This window comes from Ovis canadensis, chromosome 3 (assembly GCF_042477335.2).
Source record: "Ovis canadensis isolate MfBH-ARS-UI-01 breed Bighorn chromosome 3, ARS-UI_OviCan_v2, whole genome shotgun sequence".
Taxonomy (NCBI): Eukaryota; Metazoa; Chordata; class Mammalia; order Artiodactyla; family Bovidae; genus Ovis; species Ovis canadensis.
In genome coordinates, this window is record NC_091247.1 from 20,605,411 (window position 1) to 20,618,637 (window position 13,227).

The following is a 13,227-nucleotide window of genomic DNA, read 5'->3' on the forward strand; positions in this document are numbered from 1 at the left end:
AGAATCCCAGGGATGGAGGAGCCTGGTGGGCTGCTGTCTATGGGGTTGCACAGAGTCAAACACGACTGAAGAGACTTAGCAGCAGCATATCTGTCTTGGGCTTCCCAGGTGGCGCTAGTGGTAAAGAACCTGCCTGCCAGTGCAGTAGACTCGAGCTTGATCTCTGGGTCGGGAAGATCCCCTGGAGGAGGAAATGACAACCCACTCCAATGTTCTTGCCTGGGAAATCCCACTGGACAGAGGAGCCTGATGGGCTACAGTCCATGGGGTCACAGAGTTGGACATGACTTAGCAACTGAACAAACAGCAGGACTTCCTATAAAAATGCCACTGGAAAGGTGGGTCCCACTTCCTTCTCCTTGCTTTGGCTCTGGCCCGTACTGACCTTGTGGCTTCAGAAAGTCCCTCTGCACTTGAATGGCCTCATCTGTAAAATGGGCTGCTGTGAGAGGGTAATGATGTAACGCATGCTTCCCACCTACCGGAATGACCTGGGAGCTTCGCGAAGCTCGTGCTAGAGAGTTTGATTCAATCGGTTAGAGTGGGGCCTAGAATAAAGACTGTCAGTGCCTTTTCCAGTCATTTCTGATGAGCGAGCAGGTTTAGATCCTGAATCACAGCGTTTGTAAAGTGCTTAGCACACATTCAGTGCCCTGTAGGGGCCCCCACCTCCTTTTCTTCTCCCATATCCCACCTCTCCTTTCCTCTGAGACACTTAGGGCTCTGGTAGTGCCCACTTTGTATCCCAGAGGACAACCACAGGAGGAAACTCATTTAAAATGCTCTTCTCCAGATGTTTGCCTTTGAAACACATAGAAGAAAGAGCAATGCTTAGTTCAGAGGTTCTGTTTAAATTCCACTGCACTCCCAGGTCTATCTTCTGTATCGTTTGATAAGCCCCACGATACAGAGAGGTTGAGGGCAGGAGGAGAAAGGGGAGACAGAGGATGGGATGGTTGGTGGCATCACTGACTCATTGGACCTGAGTTTCAGCAAGCTCTGGGAGATGGTGAAGGATAGGGAAGCCTGATGTGCTGTGGTCCTTGGGGTCGCAAAGAGTCGGACACAACTTAGTGACTGAACAACAACAATGATACAGAGACCAGATCCTGCCCTGAGATCTTGGGATTATATTGCAGCCTGAGAAACCTAAGACATCAAGATCAGCCGTAGTGGGAGAGACATCTTCTTTGGGTCATGGGGCAAGCTTCCTCATGCACTTCAAATACCCCAGAAGCTTTCTCAAGCTTGTGTCCATTTGTAAATTGAAGGAGGCTCTGAGGTCATTGTGGCAGACAAAGTGGACCCAGCAGGTGGAGCTAGAGAGTCAGAGACATCGAAAAGCCAGAGCTGGTCCTGGGCTCTCAGGAAGACGAGGTGGGGCAGTCATCTTTGGCAAAGGTCATGTATCAGAATCCCTGAACAACTCATTAAAAAAAAAAGACTATAAAATTCCAGATCCCATCCCTATGGAATCCAGCTGTAGGCATTAACTAATTGCCCACATAACTGTGATGTACTCCCAGTTTGGGAAGCATTGATGTAGAGATTCTGGAATGATCTAGATGTGGTCCAGGCACATAAATGTGAGCCTGTCTGAGTTGAGAGCTGTGTGCTGGTCCTCAGACCTGCGGGAGCATCAGTAACACCTGGGTGCCAATCAAAAGTGCAGACTCAGACTCCACCGCAGACCTGCTGGGTCACAACCTGCCTTCTTCACAAGAGCGAGCCCTCTGGCTGACTCAGAGGTGGGTCAGAGTATGAGGTCACAGAGAATGGGGCTTCTGGTTTACCTGGGAACCTGTCTCTGGAATGGGAGATCTGGGAGACCCAGTCTGTGCTTTGTCCTTGGCACCTCTCTGAGCCTCAGTTTCTTCATCTTTATTGTACCTCCCTCTCAAGGTTGTTAAGGGAACTAATGCCCAACTCCCATATTAGACTGTGAATTATTTGAGGCAAGGTCCATGTATTTAAAAAATTTCCCCTTGCCCAATGCCTAGCATTGAGCAGATTGGTCGTTTTGGCACACAGAATGATAGAATCCTCCAAGCAGAAGAGACTTGGTGGATTGTATAGAACAGGGGTTGCTGTGAATGGATGAGAAAGGTATGGTGAGGTTGACAGACATTTCTAGGGTAGGACACTCGTTGGAAGGACTGATGCTGAAGCTGAAACTCCCATACTTTGGCCACCTGATGTGAAGAACTGGCTCATTTGAAAAGACCCTGATGCTGGGAAAGATTGAAGGCAGGAGGAGAAGGGAACAACAGAGGATGAGATGGTTGTGGCATCACCGACTCAGTGGACATGACTTTGGGTAAACTCCAGGAGTTGGGGGTGGACAGGGAAGCCTGGCATGCTGTAGTCCATGGGGTCGCGACTGAACTGAACTGAACTGACACTCTTACTGGCACGTGGGCTTCCTGCGAGAGCGCCTGTTCTCTGTGAGTTCTCCTTCTCTTGGCTCCCCGGAGCTGAGCTCAGCTCCCTGTCTTCGTGAGGACCCCCGGCACCTCTGACCAGCCATCTCTGTACCCTCTGAGCTTCTGTGCCATGGGGTGTTGGTGTCACTCATCCGCCCATGCCTCCTGGACTGGCCTCCTTGTATGTCCTGTCTGCACTGTGTTTTTTCTGGAAGCTGCTGTGTTGTCTCACTGTACATTTCAAGCTCTTGGAGGGCAGGGCCAGGGTTCTTTTGGTCCTGATCTGCTCCCCAGCCCAGTACCTAGCACGGGACTGAGCGCACGATAGTCAGTGCTAACTTGCTGAGTATCTGTTACTGTTTTAAAATAGGAAATCTTTCATACATCCACGATGCAGAGTAATATAATGAACATTTGCATCCCTACCACTGCTTTAAAAAAAGGATTATTACAGTTGAAAGGCTCAATGTACCACTCTCCAATCATTTTTTCAGCAACTGTATATCTCTATGACACTCCACTGTCTGTGACATCATATGGTTATTTGTTTGATTTTGCTGCTTGTCAAATGAGCATCTTAAAACCGAGGTCCAAGTCAGTCAGGAGGCTATAATTCATTCAGTTCCATTCGCTCAAGAATATTTATTAAGAGCCTTTTGTATGGCAAGAACTGTGCTAGAAACTTGGGATGCATCAGTGAACAAATCTCACCAAAACAAAACAAATAAAAAATGAAGTCTTGCTCTCATGGAGTTCACAACAGGACAATTTATAAACAATAAGTATAATAAATATCTAATGTGTTAGAGTTAAAAGTGCAATGGAAGAAAAAATAGCCCACAGATCAGAGATTGTAAGGTGAGGGGGCAGACTGTAGTCAAGAGTGGCTTGTTGGGAAGGTGATATTTCGGCAAATACTTGAAGCAGATGAGAGTTGGTCACTTAATTTGTAGGGAAAGGTTTTCCCAGTGGAGAGAATAACCAGTAAGGATCTTTGCTGTTGCTATTGCCTAAGACGGAGCATTTGGGGACCAGGAAGGAGACCAGCGTGGCTGGAATGAAATGCAAGGGAGGTGGGGCATCAGGAGGTGAAGCCAGGGCCAGGGTCGGGGGGTGGGGGGGTGGAAGAGGGAGCTTCCAGAGCTTTCCAGGCCACTGTCAGCACTTTGGCTTTTATTTTGGCCGTTTCAAGGTCTGAGCTGAGCAGCGAGGTTTTCTGACCTCTTGGGTTGCAGTGTGGAGAGTAGTCGGTAGGATCAGAGAAGCAAGAAGTTGATAGAGAAGGCCACTGTTGTGAATGAGAAGACAGATAAGGGGGTTTGGACTAATGGGAGAGCCGTGAAGAGGGTGATAAGTGATCAGATCCCAGACACGTCCTGAAGACAGAGCTATTGGGATTTCCTGGTGAATCAGATGTTGATTGAGAGGAGAGAAGAATGCCCAAGCACCTGTAAGGCTATAGTGACCATCAATCAAGACAAGGGAAGCCACGGGCAGAGTGGTGTGGGGGTCAGTGGAGATCTGCATGTGCTGATTTGGAGAATGCTGCTAGGTTTCCCATTTGGAGATAACGAGCAGGCAGTTGAGTATATGATTCTAGACTCTATAGAGAGGCTGAAGCTGGAGATACAGGGATACCGTAGGTATTTAAAGCCACGAGACTGAATGAGGTCACCGTAGGAGTCAGTCAGCTTGAGAAGAGGAACTCGGTCTGGTCCCTGGAGGGCAGAGGAGAGACCTGCCAGAAAACGAGAGCCAACACTGGAGCAGGAGGAACAACCAAGGGAATTTGGTGCCTTGGAGGCCAGAGGAGGAAGTGTTTTAAGGACAAGAGAGTGACATTGTGTCCAACATTGTTGATGGATGAAAAGCACAAATAAAGACTGAGAAATGTCCTTTGCATTTACAACCTGGATGCTGTTGGCGACCTCGATGAAGACAGCTCTGGTGAAACTGTGGAGGAGGCGGGGGAATCAGACTAAAAGGGCTTAAGAGAGCAACAAGAAGAATGAAACTGGAGAAAACAAGCAGAGGCGTTTGCTGGGAAGGGGACCGGAAATGGGCAGTAGCTGGCAGGGGAATCCAGGGAAGAGAGGGGCTTTGCTGGCCACTGAACAGTAAGACAAGACGATAGTGTGTTTCCTTGTTGACAGAATGGGTCAATAGTGGAGATGGGAAAGTTGATGATGTCTTAAGAGGGGCTTCTCTCTTTCCCTGGTGTGGGGGCAGCAGGCCTATTTCCTAAAACCTGATGCACAGGCTGGTGCAGCCTCTGGGCTTTCCAGCCAGATGGGGAGAATCAGGAGCAAAGCCAGCTTCTTCCTCAGCACTGCCAGCTTGGCGTGGTCCGAGGGTGCCCCTTCCTGGCTCCGAATCAAGCCGCAGGCACGAGGAGCCCCTTCTCTGAGCTTGGAGCCTTCGTGATCCTTTCCCTGGGGAAGAGATTCCTCCCCTTCTCGGCCTTGAGACCCCCACCCACCTTCGCGGCTGAGTTCAGCTGTCGCTCCTCTGCGGCCCTCCCTGTGATCCTATCCTGTTATGCTCTCTGTTACATGGTTTTCCAGGTTGGCAGGGATCCCTCAGAGCAGGGAACCCCCTACCCTATCTCTGGGTCCCCAGCCTCCCGCCCAGCGGAAGGTGTTTTTTCCCAAGAGTGGGGCTGCATCCTGTAAGAGCAGGTGCGTGGTCCCCTCACTCGGGTCCCAAGGAGGAGGCACCCACTTCTGTGGAGCTCTGGCTTATTCCCTCTTTGTTTCTAAAGTGAAGCCATCATTCAAACAGGCAGTCCCGCAAACCCCAGGCTCCCCGTGTGTGCCCCGAGGCCAGCCCCCTGCACATCCCAGAGGCCTCGCCCAGCTCCTGTGTTTTGGCAACCCTGGGCTCTGACTTCCCTCCAGACTGGGGCAGCAGCAGCTCCTGGGGGCTGGTAGCCAAGCTGGGGTTGGGGGCAGGAAGGGGAGCCCCCGGCCACTCTGGGCCCCACCAGGCTTTGGCTCCTGCTTCTCACTGCCTTGGCTTGAAAGCCTGGCCAGCCACAGGAGTCTGCACATCACAACCAAGGAATTTGGCCTGTTTTCTCAGCCCTAGGAAGCTGGCGTTCGCTGAAGCTTGGTGACCTGCTGGTTTCTTTCTTGCTTGTTGTTGATAGTGACGAGGCTTGGCCTGGGGACAGGGAAAGGCCACCATCACAGACAGGCTGAACAGAGGAGCTCTTGGTTGGCCATCTTGCTGGCTGAAAAACCTCTCCCACTTTATTAGCTTCTTCACTGTGGGCACCTGGCAGAGCCTGGTACCAAGCCCTTCCTGTGCCCACCCCAATTACAACCCCTCCTGCCCATCTCCCCAGGCCAGGAGCAAGCCCCTCTCCAGAGTCCAGTCCACCCCCAGGGGGAGGGTTATCATGCTTCTCTCAGCTTTGAGTGATATCCCAGCCTGGAAGCGCCCAGCTTTGCCTGCAGTCCTGGCCAGGGTGTAGGCAGCTGGATGGTCAGAGCGCATCACTGTGTCCAGCACTTAAACAACTGAGCTGTCAGTTTCTCTTGAGCAACAATCTTTCCATCCAATGCCCACCTCCCTGCATGCGTGTGTGCTAAGTTGCTTCAGTCCTATTCTTTTTGACCTCGTGTACTGTAGCGCACCAGGCCACTCTGTCTATGGAATTCTCCAGCCAAGAATACTTGAGTGGGTTGACATGCCCTCCTCCAGGGGTTCTTCCTGACCCAGGGATCAAACCTGCGTCTCTGATGTACCCTGCGTTGGCAGGCAGATTCTTTACCATAAGCGCCACCTGGGAAGCCCACCCACCTCCCCCTGCAGGTCCCAGGTGCACAGGGATGTGGAAGTCTGTCTTCTGGGTCAGTTCGGTGCCTGGTGCTCTGGGACAGGGCTGGAGGCAGGGCTGGAGTCCTTGGGGCACAGCGTGTCCTGCCCTGTCCTGATTCTTCTGCCGTCACCTCCGCTTGTCCGCTGCCCGTGCCCCAGCCTGGCAGGGGGCCAGCGGTCTCAGGAGACCAGATGCTTTCGTAGAAGGAACTCAGTGTACGCAGGGTCAAGAGGCTTTCTCCGGGTTCTTTATGTAAACGTCCTCCCCGGAATCAGCGCTGCTGTGACTGGCTCCCACCTCTCCCGCCCCTTCTAGGAACAGCAAGAACAGAGTCATGTGGATCTAATGTCTTCAGGGGCAGCAGTTGCTTCACCTTCTTGGTGGTTGTTTCTGCACAGAAACCCGCCCACTTTTGAATTGGTGGATCAGGTTCTGATTCTTTTCCCCCAAACATGCCCTCTGACCTTACTCTCCACCATTCCCCCCCTCCCATTATAAACTGTTTTTCCCACAGAGCAACTGAATTTGCTGAGTGTATTTAATCTGTGGACACTGTGGGTAAAAGGTTTGCTCTGTTTATTCTCTCTAAAGGCTGTTTGTATCTTAAAAGATGAGCTTATTAATTCAGACAAATATTTGAATTGGCAGGACTGTATTATTGTGTCTCTTTAAAAAAAAGTCTATCTACATAAAACCTTTCTAAGGGGCACTTGCTTGCTGAGGCCAAGTCATGATTTGTAGTGGAAAAGAATAAAGTGTGTTATAAGTTGACTTGTGCTCTGCTTTGGGAGAACTAACAAAGTTTGACTTCATGGGCCGTGCAATTTCCAATCCTTTGGGGAAACCCTGCCAGGGTTGGATGTCACCTCACACTCCATCACCTCCGTGACTTAAGGGGTCTGAGTTGCTGGAGGATGTTCAGGAGAAAGATGATTAAACAGAGAGAACATAGAAACTGAAGTTCCACACTGCTTCCCCATGGCCATGGGTCATGAGCTTTGACATATGAAATGCAAAGCCTTTGGGGAATCGCTCTCTACTGTGTTGAGAAACTATAAGCGCTATTAATATAAATATGGTCTGTGTGCCAGCTGACCACACCTGAGGTTACATCATTCACTCATTCTCTCATTCAGACATTCAACATAATGGTCATTGAGTGGCCACATGTACTGGGCTCTAAACAGAAAGAAGAGTAAGCTGGTGGCTGGTCTTAGGGAGCTCCCAGTCCAGTGGGGGACAGGTAGGCAAGGCAAGTTGAGAGGTGTGGTGTTAAGAACAAGGGGTTAGGGAAATGCTGACATGGAAATGATTGATGGCACCTGCAGGAGCTGGGTCAGGCTGCACAAGACAGATGGAGGGTGAGTAGGCAGGGGGTCAGTTGGACAGAATGATCTAGGGCACAGCCGATAGGCTGTGTGGCCTTGGGAAAATCCCTCAGCCTTTCTGAAACTTGGCTTCTCCAATAAAAACCAGGATGGTGATACCCACAACACTTAGAGAGGAATGATGAGAATTTGAATGTAGGAAGCACCTGGTGCAGCACGGGACACACAGTACGTGTGTGTTATGATTCCACTCTAATCTCTGAATCACTCAAGCAATCAAGGCTTAGTCACCTTCGCAATTGTCCTAATGATGAACTCAGTACCTAGACAGGGCAGGGCAGGTAGGAAATAATTAGTGACCAGACGTGACTAATCTTGTGCTCGCCGGTTTCTCTGCTCTGAACTGCAACAGCGCTCTTCTGGAGAAGGAAATGGTCACCCACTCCAGTATTCTTGCTTAGAGTATCCTGTGGACAGAGGAGCCTGGTGGGCTGCCATCTATGGGGTTGCAGAGAGTTGGACATGACTGAAGTGACTTAGCAGCAGCAGCCAACAGCACTTAAGCTTGTTCACAGCCCCTGGCAGAGGAGACAGGCACAGTGGACTCAGCACCAGTGAGAAGCTTCACCGGACCTCAATTCTGTCATTAAATTACACGTACTGGTCACCATCATAATAATATGACATTTATTCAATGTGTGCTATGAAGCTGTTTTGGGGCTAAGTGCTTGAAGTTTATTTACATTCAATCCTTATCATAACAATGTAGTTTCAGCCCCATTTTACAGGTGAAAAAGTTGAAGCACAGAAAAGTTAAAGGACTAGATCAAGGTCACACAGATAGTCTGTGATGGATCTAGGATTTGAGCTGGTCGGATTCTAGAATCTGTTTTAGTCACCCTGTAAAAAAATACTTGACATGCTAATTGGTGTATCCAAGGCTGATGTGTCCCTTCTGGTTGGTTGGATGTCTCTTTGGTTTGGGCAGTGGCTGTACTAAAACTGTTTCTCAACTATTTTGTATAATCTCCCTGGTTCAGTCTCGTACCTCATCGCCATAGCACAGACAGACGAATTCTGTTTTCATTCATTTTTACCACCCTCCCTCCCTCCGTCCTAGGCTTCCCTGGTGGCTCAGCTGGTAAAGAATCCGCCTGCAATGTGGAGATCTGGGTTTGATCCTTGGGTTGGGAAGTTCCCCTGGAGAAGGGAAAGGCTACCCATTCCTGTATTCTGGCCTGGAGAATGCCATGGACTGTACAGTCCATGGGGTCGCAAAGAGTCAGACATGACTGAGTGACTTTCACTTCACTCCCTCTGTCCCAGACTTCTGTGGCTCCTTCCACTAGTCTCTCCATTCAGACTTGAATTGCTGCCTTGCCTTCCCTGGGGGATGGTATGATAGGAAACGTGGTTGACTGGCCCCCAAGGTTGGAGACCACACCTGTTATTTCTGCCCCAGGATGTCCCCTGAATGAGTTACTGAACACACAGGTATCATCATCTGCTCAGTGAAAAGGGATTTCAAGATTGTGTGGTTTGGGGAAATGCTGCATTTTATATTCCCTTTAGGAGACTGACAGCATTCAATGAGGTAGTAAGGGTGCTAAGAAGCTATGCTGGAATAAATCTTTATCTCTGTTTTATCTGATGTTTCCAGATTTATCTGCCCCACCTCAGAACTGGTTTTTGCATGGGCTTCCCTGGTGGCTCAGATAGTAAAGTATATGCCTGCAATGCAGGAGACCCAGGTTCTGTCTCTGGGTTGGGAAGATCCCCTGGAGAAGGGAATGGCAACCCACTCCAGTATTCTTGTCTGGAGAATTCCTCTGACAGAGGAGCCTGGCCGGCTACAGTCCACAGGTTCACAGAGAGTCGGACACAATTAAGCAACCTTCACTTTTCACTTTCTGGCCAACCCAGGAGAAGTCCTTGGGGAAGACTGTCATGTGTGCGGGGTAGAGTGGGGCGGCTTGGCTCGGAGCTGCTGCTCATGGGCTGGATTGAGAGCTCTCACTGGGCTTCAGGTGCCCCAGGAGCCCAGAGGCACTACCTTGAAAGCCCTGGGCTCTCAGCTTGGCCTGATCCTTTCCAGGTCCCTAGATTCCTGGCGTTGCCCCAGGCTTTGTACCAAGTCTTGCTTCTCTCTGGATCCCCGGCTCCTGGTATAGTGCATAGCAAACAGTGGGTGCTCCATAATTGCCTGTATTGAATGAATTCTCCATTAGAACCAGCTAATTAGAAGTTATGTCCTTCTTCTCCATCAAACCTTATCCTTGGATAGACACACACGTGTGTGTGTTGATAGGTCTGTGTGGGCCCTTCTCAAAAATAGGCAAGGAGGCGTGTATGCACTGGGACTGGATTCCACACGAGAGAGTTATCCTCATCGTTTTGCCACAAATACACACATGCAGACACACAGAAACTAAGAAGACACACAGGTAAACACACAGAAGCACAAACTGGGTTCAGTTCAGTTTGGTCGTTCAGTCGTGTCATGGACTGCAGCACGCCAGGCCTCCCTGTCCATCACCAGCTCCCGGAGTTCACGCAAACTCATGTGCATCAAGTTGGTGATGCCATCCAACCACCTCATCCTCTGTCGTCCCCTTCTCCTCCCCCCCTTCAATCTCTCCCAGAATCAGGGTCTTTTCCAATGAGTCAACTCTTCACATCAGGTGGCCAAAGTATTGGAGTTTCAGCTTCAATATCAGTCCTTCCAATGAATATTCAGGACTGATTTCCTTTAGGATGGACTGGTTGGATCTCCTTGCAATCCAAGGGATATAAGCAAAACATAGACATGTTTGCAGAAATAAGCACGATCACTGTCCACCAGAAAACGATGCAAGGATGTAGTTTTGTGTATAAACAAACAGGGAGACACAACCCAGACCCCTCCCCCAGACACACATCCTCTATCATGGCTATTTATGTATCCCTCCAAGGAAAATGCTTCACAATGTAGGGCCTTCATCCAACGACTGTCTCATTACAGCTTGTGATTTTGTGGGTCAGGATTCAGGCAGGACTTGGCTGGGTGATGCTTCACCTCCTCACATGATGACTCGGTGAAATTGACTGCTGGACAGGCTGGCCTGGAAGGACCACACCGGCTTCTCTCACGTGTCTGGTGGTTCGGTGGGGGTGGCTAGAAGGTGGGGCCAAGCCGGGACTGTGGCCAGGAGGGCCTACAGGGCCTCTGGGATGGGACATCTCAGGGTAGTCAAGCCTCTCACATCATAGCTGGCATCCCCCACAAAGAGCATCACAAAATGTGGAGGGGGTGCAGGAAGGTTTTTTACCACCTCGGGAGTTGAAGGATGTCATTTGTCCTCCGCGTTACTGAGCAAGCAAGTCTGTCAGACTTGCTCAGATGTTTTTAAAAATTTTTCTTAAACATACCTCACTGTTAATAAGGCGTGGAGTGAATGCCCTGTGCCAGTATTACCAGGTAATAATGCCAGTATTACCATTGCCCACAATGGACTTTGATAAAACCCATTTCCTTACACCCCAAAAGTTACATTTTGTTGTTATTTAGGCACTAAGTTGTGTCCAACTCTTTGCAACCCCTGGACTGCAGCACACCAGGCTTCCCTGTCCTTCACTATTTCCTGGAGTTTGCTCAAATTCATGTCCATTGAATTAGTAAATTGCTATTTTCAAAACATACTGAACTCCCAATACTTGCGAAAGTATTCCATGCAACATTTTCCCATCATTCTTTAAACCTGAACTTATATTATTAATATACATCAGTGGAGGATGTTAAAATGAAATCATTGAAACAAATTATGACTGTACAAATCAAAATACCAGTAGTAAATAATAGACAGAGTATTTTACTTACACTATATTACCTATTGCCTTGCAATCTGAAACATTACAAACAAAAATAACAGAAATTATCACATGGAATGAATAAGAAGTCTCGCTCAGATTCAAGGGGAGGGCTGCCAGATTTCACTTGTCAATGGCAGCAAAGAATTTGAGGCCATCTGTAATCAGACACACACACACACACACACGCACACACACACACACCCACACACCCACACACCCACACACCCACACACCCACCCCTTCCCCTATTAAGCACACCACTGCAACTACAGCTGGGCTTGAAACAGTGGCAGCTGTGCATTATTACCTTAGGAGGCTAAGATAAGAGTCTGCTGGCGTCACTCCTTTCAGTGGAGGTTTCTGTCCTAGAAGTTACATCTCAAGCAGTTGCAGGACCACCTTCATCTTCCCTTAAGATCATGAAAATCAAATCGTCCGCAGCCCCACTCAGAGAAGGCAGTGGCACCCCACCCCAGTACTCTTGCCTGGAATATCCCGTGGACGGAGGAGCCTGGTAGGCTGCAGTCCATGGGGTCGCAAAGAGTTGGACACGAATGAACGACTTCATTTTCACTTTTCACTTTCATGCATTGGAGAAGGAAATGGCAACCTACTCCAGTGTTCTTGCCTGGAGAATCCCAGGGACGGGGGAGCCTGGTGGGCTGCTGTCTGTGGGGTTGCACAGAGTCGGACACGACTGAAGCGACTTAGCAGCAGCAGCAGCAGCAACAGCAGCAGCAGCCCCACTCCCGTATCAGTTGTCTGCAATGCAAATGGAGTGATGTTGGAGCTCTCAGGTCAAATCCCAGCAACCCCTGCTTGCTAGCTGTGTGACCTTGACCACGTTCCTCGACATTCTGAGCTCCAGTGTCCTCCTCTGTATGTTGAAGAAGTGACACTTCTCTTGCGTTCAACACGTGTCTATTGACCACCTTTCAGGGGATGCCGTGGTGAGAACCACAGGTACTGTCCCTGATGGATGTCTTGAGCTGGAGAATGACACCAGCAGTTGTAACTTTGCCAACTGTGCTAAGCGCTGGAAAGGAAAGATGGGGGTGCCATTAGGGGATGAGCGATCAGGGAGTGCAGTCAGGATGGAACCGCTGTTAAGGAGGCCAGGAACCATTCTCTGAGATGGTACTTGGTGTGGTCTGGGGGATCCGTAGCAGCTCACCAGTTGAAATGTGTCTTGGGCTGAGGAAACAGCATATGCCCAGGCCCTGTGGCTGGATGGAATCTATTGAATAGGAGAGGCGGAAAAGCCCAGTGTGAGTGGGTCAGAGATCGAAGGGCCTGGGTGGGAGGTGAGACTGGACAGGTGGGTAGAAACTACATTCATCATGTTAAGAAAGAGTTTAAAAATTGTATGTGCTCATTCGTGTCTGACTCTTTTGCAACCCCATGGACTGTAGCCCACCAGGCTCCTCTTTCTTTCCTGGGCAAGAATACTGGAGTGAGTTGCCATTTCCTTCCCCAGGGGATCTTCTCAACCCAAGGATCGAACCTGAGACTCTTGCCTGGGTCTCCTGCATTGGCAGGCAGATTCTTTACCACTTGATACATTTTATATATTGACTTGAATGACTTTACTCATGGAGGTTAAATGACCAGATTGTGTTTCAGGAAGCTCCCCTTGGCTACAGCATGAAGAGTGAACTATAGAGCGGCAAGAGGAAATGGGGACAGACCCATTAGGAGGCAGAATAGTGACCTCACCCCAAAAGTGTCCATGTCCTGATCCCCAGAAACTGTGAATATGTTAATTACATGGCAGAAAAGAATTAAGGTTGCAGATGGAATTAAG